Genomic DNA, 13,008 nt, shown 5'->3' with positions numbered 1-13,008 from the left:
CACCGGTCTGGGGAGAGGGGGTGATAGTGGAATTGTTAACTATGATGGATACTTCGGGGATGCTACTGGTGTTTCTTGGAGGAAAGAGAACCATTTTAGTTTTCTCTGTCGTCTTTAGGGGGACACAGGGACCGATGGGGTTAAGCTCCATCCTCCAGGAGGCAGGACACTTGAAGTAATTAAAGTGGGCGTGCCAGGTTAGGCTTAACCCCACACACTGTACTCAGACTTCAGTTTTTTAAGTGTCCTGCTACCTGGAGGATGGACATCTCTATCTCTGAGAGAAATCTACGGTCAGTCTGTGACTGACACCAGGGGTGACACCTAAGGCAGGATTACCTGTACTTATATGGTTAGCCCCCTACGCGAGGACATCCACCGGGGTCATAACTCTAGCCTGTGGGCTATACAGACCACCCAGACGTATGCCTGTTCTAATTCTAGCGCAGAGGGTCTGGCCGGTGTGAGGGGGGGGTAAGTGACTACATATATGTTATATATATTGTATGTTCACTATGTCTGCTGATTCTGCATGACTTGTCTCCGGTGACCCCCTTCACCCCCAACAACCCCCCCCCCCCCCCCCGCTCACCCGCCCGCCCGTCCGTCGCCTCACTGACTAGCCTACCTTACTCTCCCTTAGTAGTGTGGGTGGAGGAAGATAGGAGGAACCCAGCGAGGGAACGTCTAGCGTTCCAGCGCTGCTCAAATGGCGGCTGTCTGCTTCTTCGGCGGGCTGTATTACAGCACGCGCCGAGTGGAACGCATGATGCGTTCCAGCGGCCATTTTGGGTTTTCCTCGGCGGGCTGTTACACGCGCGCGCCGAGTGGAACGCATGTGCGTTCCAGCGGCCATTTTGGGTCTTTTCCCGCGGCTCAGCAGCGCTACACAGCACAGCTCTTGTCTGGTGACGGCACAGGTTGGCTACCCCACACCCTCTACATAGGATGGCAGAAGGTAGGCCAGGGGGGCTATTCAGCAGGGCGGGGGGACGAGTCCCCACAGCACAGGTGAATTTTTTTGTGTGTGCTAAGTGTCAACAAAAATTTCAGGGGGCACAGGGTGAGTCGCTTTGCAGAACTTGCACCATGGGGCAGGGGGCAGCTATGGTCTCTGGGGCTCTACCAGAAACACAAGCTGAAGATACAGTGCAAGGCACTTCTCAGGAATTATCTCATGGGCCAGCAACAGACACACTCCCTCCATTATGGGCAGTACAGTTGTCACAGTCACTGGCTTCTCTTCAGGGATTGCCAGCCATTGCTGATAATCTAGGAAAGGCGCTAGCTAAATTTCACCACAAATCCGGTGGTAAACGCAAACGTCCTGATGACGAAAAAGCGGATTCTGTTACTCACAATTTTTCTGAGGATTCCTCTATTGAACAGGGTTCTTCCCAGTCAGAGGGAGAAATACCGGCATCTATTGCTTCTTCTGATGATGAGCAAGAAGAACAAGATGAAGCAAGGGAAAAGGATAGCCTTCATGATGTTGAGGGCATTATTAAAGGGGTACTCGATGTACTTAACATTTCACCGAAGTCTAAAACAGGGGAGACAAAATCTCTTTTCAAACGACAGCATAAATCTACAGTCTGTTTTCCTGAACATGATCAGTTACTAGGGATCATTCAAGAGGAGTGGGACGCTCCTGAAAGGAAGTTTCAAGCTACTAAGAAATTCACAAAGTCCTATCCCTTCTCTAAAGAGCTTATTGATAAGTGGTCTAACCCCCCGGTGGTCGACGCACCAGTGTCAAGACTTTCTAAATCTACCACGCTGCCAGTCACTGACGCAGCGGCATTCAAGGATCCATCTGACAAAAGACTAGAAGGTTTTTTAAGGGCAATATATTCCTCAGCAGGATCTACACTGCGGCCCTGTTTGGCTTTAGCATGGGTCTCAAGAGCCATTCAGGCTTGGTCCGAGTCACTCGTCAAGGACATTCAGGGTGGTGTTCCCCGAACTGATCTTCTGTCCTCTGCACAAGCAATTGCGGAAGCATCAAGCTATCTTTGTGATACTTCCTTGGATGCATCACAGCTTACTTCACGTACTTCGGCTCTGTCAATAGCAGCACGCAGAACGCTTTGGCTGAAGAATTGGTCAGCGGACATTAGTTCCAAGAAGTCCTTAACTTCTCTTCCGTACAAGGGCCAACGATTATTTGGCGAGGAACTCGAGAAGATTATCTCACAAGCGACAGGTGGTAAGAGCACCTTCCTTCCACAAGCCAGAAGTAGAGCATCATCAGCCAACAGACGGGGAAAATTTTTTCGTGGCCAGAGTGGCCGGTTCGCGCGGCGGGGTAGTCCGCCACAAAGATCCCACTTTCGTTCCAAAACCAACGACAAGAACCGCCCCCCGTGGAAGAGTAATCGACCTCACAACAAACCATCAGCTGATAAGCCCACGTCGGCATGACGGGGCAATCCCTCCGGAATCGTTGGAACAGATCGGCGGAAAATTACTACGATTCCGGGAGGAATGGATCCGTCACTCTTCAGATGCCTGGGTCAAGGAGATCGTCTCTGGGGGCTACCATCTCGACCTGGCGGCACAGCCTCCCAGGAGATTCATTATGTCCAGGGTACCTTCCAATCCCTTAAAACAAAGACCTTTTCTGGAGTGCATAGACAAGATGGAGAGATCGGGGGTTATCACACCAGTACCTCAGCCGGAGAGATTCTCCGGGTTCTACTCCAACCTTTTTACAGTCCCAAAGAAGGACGGCACGGTCAGACCTGTTCTCGACCTCAAGCGACTGAACAAGTACATCCGTTCTGTGCGCTTCAAAATGGAGACTTTGAGATCAGTAATTCGGGGCATGGAACAGGGTCAACTAATGATGTCCCTGGACATAAGGGATGCCTACCTCCATGTTCCCATTTGGCCTCCTCATCATCGCTACCTCCGCTTTGCATTTCAAAACAGACATTACCAATTTGTGGCACTACCGTTTGGCCTGTCCTCGGCCCCGCGGGTCTTCACCAAACTAATGGCAGTGTCGGCAGCCACCCTGAGACTGCAAGGGATTTCGGTGACACCTTATCTCGACGACCTACTTATCAAAGCCCGGTCAGTAGAGAAGGCCAGGGTGGATCTCCAAAGGGCGATTTCACTTCTCCAGAGCTTCGGCTGGACCATCAATTGGTCCAAATCCAATATGACTCCGAGCCATCACATGACCTTTCTCGGGCTGGAATTCAACACCCTCACGCAGACCGTGAGTCTACCTCTGGTCAAACAGAACAGAATCAGGGGTCAGGTACAGTCTCTGATAGACAGCCCGGTATCCACAGTACACAGAGCAATGCAAGTCCTCGGATCGATGGTATCAGCCATCGAGGCTGTCCCCTTCGCACAGATACATCTTCGTCCTCTTCAGTCCAGCATTCTTGCCACCTGGAAGGGGGGATCGTTGAACCAACCTGTCCGGTTATCTCCGGCGACGAAAGAAGCTCTACGGTGGTGGCTGTCCCCCGAGAACCTAGCAGTAGGACAATCTTGGGCGACGCCAGATTGGAGGGTGATGGCCACGGATGCCAGCCTTCAGGGCTGGGGAGCAACTTGGGAGAACCACTCTGCGCAGGGCCGCTGGTCTCCCGCGGAGTCCAGACTTCCTATCAACATTCTGGAACTCAGGGCAGTGAAGTTGGCACTCAGTCAGTGGAGTCACCTCCTTCGGCTACAGTCAGTTCGCATCCAAAGCGACAACGTCACCACGGTGGCCTACATCAACAGACAGGGAGGGACTCGGAGCCAAAAAGCTCTGGCAGAAGCCAGAGAGATTCTGCAGTGGGCAGAGCAGAACTCTGTCAGACTATCAGCCATTCACATACCAGGCGTGGCCAATACAAAGGCGGACTTCCTCAGTCGAAATCAACTCGATCCCGGGGAGTGGGAGCTTCACCCGGAGGCTTTCGATCAACTAGTGTCAATCTGGGGAAGACCAAGCATAGATCTCATGGCGTCGAGGCGAAATCGAAAAGTCTCAACCTTCTTTGCACGATACCGAGACCCTCTAGCGGCAGGGGTAGATGCCATGACACAACACTGGCAGTTCAAGCTGGCTTATGTCTTCCCTCCACTTCCAATGCTCCCTCGGGTGCTCAAGAAGCTCAAGCAGTCCAGAGCCACAGTAATCGTAGTAGCTCCCTTCTGGCCGCGAAGAACCTGGTTCTCCGATCTTCAAGAACTGTCCGTGGCTCCACCGGTCCGGCTGGACGGCAGGCCAGACCTTCTGCAGCAAGGGCCCATAGCTCATCACAATCCCGGTCTGTTTGCTTTGACGGGCTGGCTGTTGAAGCATCCATCTGGCGAAATCAGGGATTGACGGAAGAGGTTATTGCTACTATGCTCAAAGCTCGAAAACCATCGTCTTCCAAGTCGTACCATAGAGTTTGGCACTCCTACCTCGAGTGGTGCAATGAGTCAGAATTTTCGTTCATGGAGCCATGTATCCCTCGAATCTTGTCCTTTCTTCAGCGGGGCCTCCAATTAGGGCTTAAACTCAGCTCCCTCAAGGTGCAAGTTTCTGCCCTTTCTATCCTATTTCAAAAGCGCCTAGCTACTGAGGAGACGATTCGCACCTTTCTACAGGGAGTCGCTCACGTGGCACCCCCATTCCGACCGCCTACAGCTGGATGGGATCTCAATCTGGTGCTGGAAGCCTTACTTGATCCTCCCTTTGAACCCCTGGGTTCAATTTCCGATGCATGGATGACGTGGAAAGTGGTCTTTCTGATGGCAATATCCTCTACTAGACGAGTATCTGAACTTAGCGCTCTGTCTTGCGACTCTCCATATCTCATCTTTCACAAAGACAAGGCTGTTCTACGCACACTTCCACATTTCCTGCCGAAAGTTGTTTCGGAGTTCCATCTGAATCAGGAGATTATCGTTCCTTCCCTCTGTCCGGAACCTAAGAACGATAAGGAACGCAGGATCCACAGCCTTGACGTAGTCAGAGCTCTTCGCTGGTACGTTGAACGGTCAAAAGCTTTCAGAACTTCAAGGTCTTTGTTTGTGATTCCTTCTGGACCTCGAAGAGGACAGGCGGCTTCTAAGACTTCTCTTGCTCGTTGGATTAGAGAAACTATCAAGCAAGCATATACTACAAAGGGAAGAGCACCGCCTGAAGGTATCCGGGCTCATTCCACTAGATCGGTAGGTGCCTCTTGGGCTTGGCGTAACTCTGCTTCCTTGGAGCAGATCTGCAAGGCGGCTACCTGGTCATCCGTTAACACATTTACCAAGTTTTACAAAGTTGACACCTTTTCCTCGGCCGAGGCTTCTCTCGGGCGTAAGGTGTTGCAAGCAGTTATTAAGTAATTCTGCAGTTTCGGTCTATGCTCGCACCCACCCTGCTGTTCGGGACTGCTTTGATAAGTCCCCATCGGTCCCTGTGTCCCCCTAAAGACGACAGAGAAAACAGGATTTTTGTACTCACCGTTAAATCTGTTTCTCTGTAGTCGAAAGGGGGACACAGGGCTTCCCGCCCAGTGACGAGCTACAGACCATATTTGGTTTTCTGAATAGGTTCCTTGGTTTACTAGTTCTGCCTTATAAGTTTAGTAATTCTAGTAGCAGCTTTGGAACAAACTGAAGTCTGAGTACAGTGTGTGGGGTTAAGCCTAACCTGGCACGCCCACTTTAATTACTTCAAGTGTCCTGCCTCCTGGAGGATGGAGCTTAACCCCATCGGTCCCTGTGTCCCCCTTTCGACTACAGAGAAACAGATTTAACGGTGAGTACAAAAATCCTGTTTTAGAGAGGTTTAATTTAAGGTAGCGTTGCGACATCCAGGTAGAGATAGCGGACAGGCAGGAGGAGACGCGAGTTAGGAGTTCTGGGTTGAGATCAGGAGATGAGAGATAGATTTGAGTATCGTCAGCATAGAGGTGGTAGTGGAGACCATACGAATTTATTAATTTGCCAAGGGAGGAAGTATAGAGGGAGAATAGTAATGGTCCCAGGACAGAGCCTTGAGGAACTCCAACAGAAAGAGGTAGGGGAGAAGATGATACTCCATTGTAGGAGACACTGAAGGAACGATTGGTGATGTAAGAAGAGAACCAGGACAGGGCTGTGTCATGAAGGCCAAGCGACTGGAGGGACTGGAGGAGGAGAGGGTGATCTACAGTGTCAAATGCGGCTGAGAGGTCAAGCAGTATTAGTAGTGAGAAATGATTGTTGGCTTTAGCGGTTAAAAGGTCATTAGTTAGTTGAGTCAGGGCAGTTTCCGTGGAGTGTTGTGGCTTAAAACCAGATTGTAGGGGGTCCAGCAGGTTATTGTCAGAGAGGAATGAGGTAAGTCGGTTGTAGACTAAGCGCTCACGTAGTTTAGAGATGAAAGGTAGCAGAGAGATAGGTCGGAGGTTGTCAAGATTGGAGGGATCAAGAGAGGGTTTTTTCAGAATGGGGGTGACAAGAGCATGTTTTAGTTGAGAAGGAAACAGTCCAGTTGAGAGCGAAAGATTAAATAGGTGAGTTAAGGCTTTGATTAGACAAGGATTGGTATTGCGGAGAAGTTTCGAGGGAATTGGATCAAGCGGGCAGGTGGTAAGGTGAGAAGAGGCCAGAAGCTTTGAGACTTCCTCATCAGTGACAGGGGTGAAGGAGCACAGGAGAGACTGGGCAGTGTGCAGGGAGGGTGGTGGAAGTCTAGGGGGGTTGAGTAGTGTAATATCCCTTCTGATACTGTCAATTTTGTTTTTGAAGTGCTCAGCAATATCTTGAGCAGAGACAGATGTGCATGGAGGGGGTGGAGAAGGGGAAAGGAGAGTGTTAAAGGTGGAGAAAAGTTGTGCTGGTTTTTTAGAAAGGGAGTTAATGAGTGAAGTAAAGTATGTTTGTTTGGCTTGGAAGAGGCTAGTGTTAAAGGAGCGCAGGGCGGATTTGTAGCTCCAAAAGTAAAATTAAATGGTTTATTGTGCTTCCTCTGCAATAGGGTAGAACTACATGGGCGATTTAGGTCCAACGCCACGCAATGAAATGCTGGCGTCAAGTTGGATGCGCCGAAAATGAGGGAAGAAATAGAAATGCAACGTCTGCGTCCGACAGTCATGTTGTATGCACGCTGCGACTACATCCGACACTCTTACAACCAACCTTTTCTTCGTCGCATCCGTTTCGTCACGTGGCGTCGGATTGGACCTAAATCACCCATGAAGTTCTATCCTTAAAGAGATACTGACACCTGAAATTAAACTATTTTTTACATCTATTATAATATTGGCTTTGCAAGCTACTTCTAACTTTGCCATAAAGTATTTGCATGATGCTTTTACATTACCTGTCTGATCCCCCATGTTCCTGTATGAGGGGGCTGCCATATTTGTGCAGCAGGAGTCCGTTAGCATTAGAAACTGTAACTAACAGGCTGAGATGGGACAGTCAGGTTGGCAAAGTCAGAGTGTCAGAGTGTCAGAGAGTCAGGCTTAGGAACTTCAACTAACAATTATATACAAAAACAAACCTCTCAGCAAAAAATGATCAACTGGCATGTAATGGTTACTACTAACTCCTATCATATTCATTTTTTACCTAGCAGTGGTTTTCATTTCAGTTTGATCGGTCCTGTCCAAGATTAAGAAATGCAAGCTAGGTTAAAGTTCCAGCATTCCAGAAAATATAACATGGTTCACCAATGTTTACATATGTTTCATGTTTGTCTATAAGTATACTGGCCAGCTTTCCAGGAACCATAATCCAATACATTTAAAATGGGAAATTGGAATAGATGTAGACTTCCAAAATGTAGCAAAATTGAGCATAGCTGTCAAAAAGATACATTTTATATCTTATATTATATCTTCTATATGATTATTATTACTGGGAACTTTTTTTATTCAATAAAGCTTTCTGTGTTCTTCACGTTGAGTTGCGTGTGCAGAATAGATAACATTATAAATTCTAATTATTTGGCCATTTGGACAGTTTTGCCATATAGGCATTATTGTACCAGTCTATCCACAGTCCCACAGTCCTTGCTAAATTGGAGGTTTATTTTATTTAAACAAGATGGGACCATACAAATTTCAGCAGGAAATGTTCCTTTAAAGTTGGCCGTGGACCCCAATATTTGAGACCAAGTCTCATCTTACAGTGTATTTATATTGAAATCCTTGTCCCATGTGAGAGAGTATAAGGTAAAGGGTCTTTTAAATGTGTTTCAAGAAGCAATAGGTATAGACTTTAAATAAGCCCCTTGAAAATGAATAATTAATGCAGGGTGCTTCAAAAAAGAAGAGTTATTTTTGTTAAATGTATAGATAAAGTGGCTGAAATGCTGTTATCAAAAGTCCTCAGTAATGGTTGGATTGTAAGATTCCTGAATTAGAGGCCAGGTTTTGGGGCCCGACCATGAAGCTTTTACAGGTCCACCAGCAAAAAGTCAGGTGAGATAGGCCCGGGGGTAAAGAAAAGGTTACCCAGAATTGGAGCTGCTGTAAGGGTCGGTGAGAGACGTTGAGCAGGACACTTAAATTTATCACAAATTTCGAATGAGTTGACTAAGAAGGAGTCTGTAAGTCCAGGGTAACAGGGGATGTGGACCATAGCAATGTGTATGGGGAGATCTAATGTTCCAGAATAGTTACCTATTTGGGAGGTGTCGGGGCATGCATATGGATAAGAGGGACCAATTGCACAGCTGTACAACAGTTTTCCATACTTCATACTTGGTCCTATACATTATTTGTTGAGACATTTCATGCATCTCATGCAAATTAAGGTGTGAGGAAGTAGCTCTAATACATTGTACTAATCAATGAACCACAGTGTGTCTGCTTATTCTTTAATGGGTACTGTTCCCATTAACACACTTATTTCATATTAAACATGCATTTTCTCTTTAAGTCGTTTGTAACTGTCACTGTCAATTTTTACTGCAATACTATGTGATTGGGAACTAAGTGTTAAGGATTATGATTGAGCCATAATGAGAATACAACATATCCTTTTTGGAAATGCTTTAATGTTTTTATATATGACTACAGGTTGCCATACATGTCAGATTTAATCTGCCAATTCATGCCCTTCAGCCCGATTTGGCAATTTATCTGCCTGTGGACAGGGCCCCTTCTGAATGGCCCACCCAAGCGATATTTGGTGGAAAATTGGCTCATTGATGATGGTCCTGAATCCTACCGCTGGCATAGCAGTAATTATAATCCTATTGCTGTCATGTCTTTGCCCCTGCTCCTCCCACCAACTGTAATGAAAACCATCTTCTACCTAATGGGCTAAAAAAGGACATTTTCTCATAAAGGTAAGATTGATCATAATTTGAAAATTTCTTAGATTTTTCTCACTACATTTCTGCCTGGGAACTGTCACAGAGAATTTCATTCCTTATGTTTTCAGGTATATCACTAAAATGTATACAGCTGCTGTACTGTAGTTATGCCACTCGTAAAGGGTATATATATTGTATCGGATCTGTTATCCAGAAAGCCACTATCCAGAAAGCTTAGAATTATGGAAAGGCAGTCTCCCATAGACTCCATTATAATCGAATTATTCCAATTTATTAAAATGATTTCCTTTTTCTCTGTAATAATAAAACAGTAGCTTTTACTTGATCCCAAACTAAGATATAATTAATCCTTATTGCATGAAAATGTTGTCCTGACTCCTGCAAAATTTTCCCAATAAATAAATAGAAATGTCTCTTATTTTACAGGTGGATTTTTTTAGTGTACACAGGTACGGGGCAGTGGGGAAGTGAATTGTTTCTTAAATGCTGTGAGTTTCATCGGGCGTAACCAGGAGTCTAATGTGTGATCTGCATTCAAAGTAAAGCTGATGGTGATAGTGTAACACATTGTGTAGCTGCAGTCACAAAGCTGAACAACATGTAAATCGGGCCAGTTAACCATAAAGCCCATTCACCGTCAATAGGGAACATCATGGGAGATGATGTGCATCACGGGCTGTTTATGCAGGCGGAATAAATGTTTATTGGCAGCAATAACATTCCTGAAAACCTACAAAGGGAGTGTTTCAGCTAATAAAACCCTGTTATGACACCAGCAAACTTTGGGAACTAACCGTGGTGTAAATTACAATGAAAATGGCATATACAGTACATGTATAATTTAACATTTATAAATATATTTAGACATACAGATACGTGTACATACTGATCTGTATTAAAGGGGTCCAAACACTTTTTCCAATTCAGTTGTTTTTAGATTGTTCTCCAGAAATAAAGACTTTTTTTTCAATTACTTTCCATTATTTATTTTTTACTGTTTTTCAAAAATCTCCAAAAAGTTGGATGTTCCTGTCTCTGGTATTTCAGTATGGCAGCTCAGTAATTCAGCTGCAGACTCTAAACGGTTACAGTTTTGCAACATTCAGTTGATACATTTCTCAGTAGCGTCTCTGGAGTATTAGCAACTATTGTATCAATTCGCCCGAAGTTTCCTTGCGAGGCAACTTCGGGCAACTTCTGAATACTAAGCGACGCGTGTGCCATGCCGCAGGCGATTTTTCATTTTAGCTGGCGCAAGATAGAGGTAAGGCATTTTGGGGAGATTGGTCATCGCAAAGATGAGGCGATTAGTCGCCAGGCGAGTAAATCTCCCCAAATCGCCCAGTGTGACCTTACCCTAACAGCTGCCTGTAATGAAACCCAGAGATTCTGCTCAGCGGGGAAAATGATAAGAAATGTATCCACTAAATCAGTGATCCCCAACCAGTAGCTTATGAGCAACATGTTGCTCTCCAACCCCTTGTTGCTCTCAGGGTCCTCAAAGCAGGTGCTTATTTTTGAATTCCAAGCTTGAAAGTACATTTTAACTGCATAAAAACCAAGGGGCACATTTATCAAGGGTTGAATTTCGAATTGGAAAAAATTTGAAATCCAAATTCAAAAAGACCAACCGAAATTTAAAGTTGAAGGTTTTTTTTGGTCGAATAGGTCCGCTTTCGAGCGAAGAGGTCCGTATTTGGTCGAATTGTACGAATCGAAGGAATCTCGCATTTGATCGAATTCGATTCAAAGTTTTCCCCCCAAAAAATTAGATTTTTCAAAATCCACCAATTGACTCCAATTGGGTTCTAGGAGGTCCCCCATAGGCGAAAACAGCAATTCAGCAGGTTTTAGAATGGTCGAAGTCGAATGTTTAAAGAGACAGTACATGATAAATTTCGTTATTCGAATTTGGACTATTTCCTAGTCAAAGTACAAAAAAAATAGCTCGAAATTCGAATTTTTTTCATTCGAAAATTCACCTCGGCCTTTGATAAATCTGCCCCCTAGTATAATGCCAAGTAAAGATGTATGTGGATTTAAATGAATAGAAATATTCACCCTCCAACATGGTTATCACCAAGAAACACACCTAAGAGGACAACCCCTCTAATTTAACTTTAGTTATATATCATCTCCTCATTTCTGACATTGCTGTCTATAAACAAATCATCTTGGAAAAGGAGAGCTTTACTGCTGATGTATGCGGCGCCAATCTCATTGTTATCAACAATTAACCGGACCTGAGTAAGCCCATGGCGTGGATCAGTGTGCACAGTTTGAGTGAGTTTGGAGGTAGTCTTCCTAGAGAGAAAGTGGGAACCTCACCCTTATATTAAGCAGTGATTCAGTTGACAGAGAATGCAGGCAAACTTCAAACCCAATGTACTGGAACCATTAAATAAAGATAAAGTATGTGTCAGGTCCTTTTTTTCAGACTTTAACAAACCATGGGTAATATGTCACTGCCATGCAACATATATATTACATGATATCACGCTTTTCCCTCAATTACTGCTACAGTACAGGGGTTATTTATCAAAGTCCGAATTTATCTCAATATTAAATTCGGACTTTTTGGGGTTTTTTTGGGCTTATTTATTAATACACTTTCCCTAAAATTTTGTTTGGGGGAAAAAATCGTGGAAAATCAGATTTTCAGGGTTTTTTTCTGATTTTTCATCAGATTTTCACGTTTTTTTTCTGATTTTTCACCTGAAAACTCTGAAAACTTTGGGTTATTGCCAAAAACCCCGAGCACATGAAAAAATCATTGGGACTTCTCCCATTGACTTATATTCAATCTCGACAGGTCTGAGATGCCAGATTTTCAGATTTGGACTTTTCCCATCCTCAGGGTTTAATAAATTCCGAAAAATTTGTTTGTTTTTTTTAAAAGTTAGATCTTATTAAAATAAATCACAAATTTTTCATGATTTTTGCATTCGGAGTCTAGTAAATAACCCCCTACGTTTTTGTAAAGAGACATTGCAACCCCAGAAGCCAAATACCTCCATGGACCCAGAGCAAGTAAACATCTGCTTTCTTCAGGATACAATAAGAAGCCCAGCCCACTAATTAATCCACCTTAAAGGGGAACTATCGTGAAAATAAAAATGTAATATTAGCTTCAGCATACTGAAATAAGAAACTTACTAAATACAATTAAAAATTCTGTACCATTTCTGAAATAATTAAGTTTATCTTCACTATTCCTCTCTCAGCATCTATTTCTCATCATTCTGTCTTCATACAGGAGTTGTGTGTCAGATGAATGATCCAATATATCTTATAGGGGGGCTCCTTTTGCCTAGAAGATGTATTAGAGCTCATCAGACATCATGTCTCTCTACATGCAGAATTTGTACAAAAGGCAGTTATTTTGTTAGATTTTGTTTCCACTGGAATCAGTTATTTGAGTGAGCTCTAATTCATCTGCTAGGAAAGGAGCCCCCCTATAACATATATTGGATCTAACTGTCAGTGATCTGACACCCAACTGCTGCATGAAGACAGAATGAAGAGAAAAAGATGCTGAGAGAGGGATAGTGACGATAAACTTTATTATTTTAGAAACTATGCCGAATTTTTAATTGATTGTATTAAGAACGTTTCTTACTTCAGTATGAGGAAGCTTATATCAAAATTTTATTTTTGCGATAGTTCTCCTTTAAGGAAAACATCCAGGTGACAGAATTGGTACCATTCAAGCTCCAACACATGGCTACATTACAGTGGTTTACATC

Source organism: Xenopus laevis, chromosome 9_10S (assembly GCF_017654675.1).
Source record: "Xenopus laevis strain J_2021 chromosome 9_10S, Xenopus_laevis_v10.1, whole genome shotgun sequence".
Taxonomy (NCBI): Eukaryota; Metazoa; Chordata; class Amphibia; order Anura; family Pipidae; genus Xenopus; species Xenopus laevis.
The sequence above is the reverse complement of the archived record's forward strand: the minus strand, read 5'-3'. Positions refer to the sequence as shown.